The sequence below is a fragment of the Penaeus monodon genome, chromosome 20 (genome assembly GCF_015228065.2).
Source record: "Penaeus monodon isolate SGIC_2016 chromosome 20, NSTDA_Pmon_1, whole genome shotgun sequence".
Taxonomy (NCBI): Eukaryota; Metazoa; Arthropoda; class Malacostraca; order Decapoda; family Penaeidae; genus Penaeus; species Penaeus monodon.
In genome coordinates, this window is record NC_051405.1 from 37,607,726 (window position 1) to 37,608,014 (window position 289).

Consider the following 289-nt stretch of genomic DNA (forward strand, 5'->3'; position numbering starts at 1 on the left):
TCACAATGCTAATTACAAGAAAACCCGATGATGCCATTTATACTAGGAAGTCTCTAGAATCAACTACAGGACTTATGCTATCATATGATGTGTAAATATTTAGTATTAAAATTATAAAGTATCACTATTCCCTGCAGCTTTCTAATATTTGCTCTTACATTTTGCTTCAATTCAAGAAACAAGTTATTTTTTATCAGAAGTATCAGCACTTTAGTATAAACAAAATTCAAGTATTGTGTAATCAAAAAGGTTTTTACTTAGAAAACTAGTTCAGATACTTCTTTCCCTC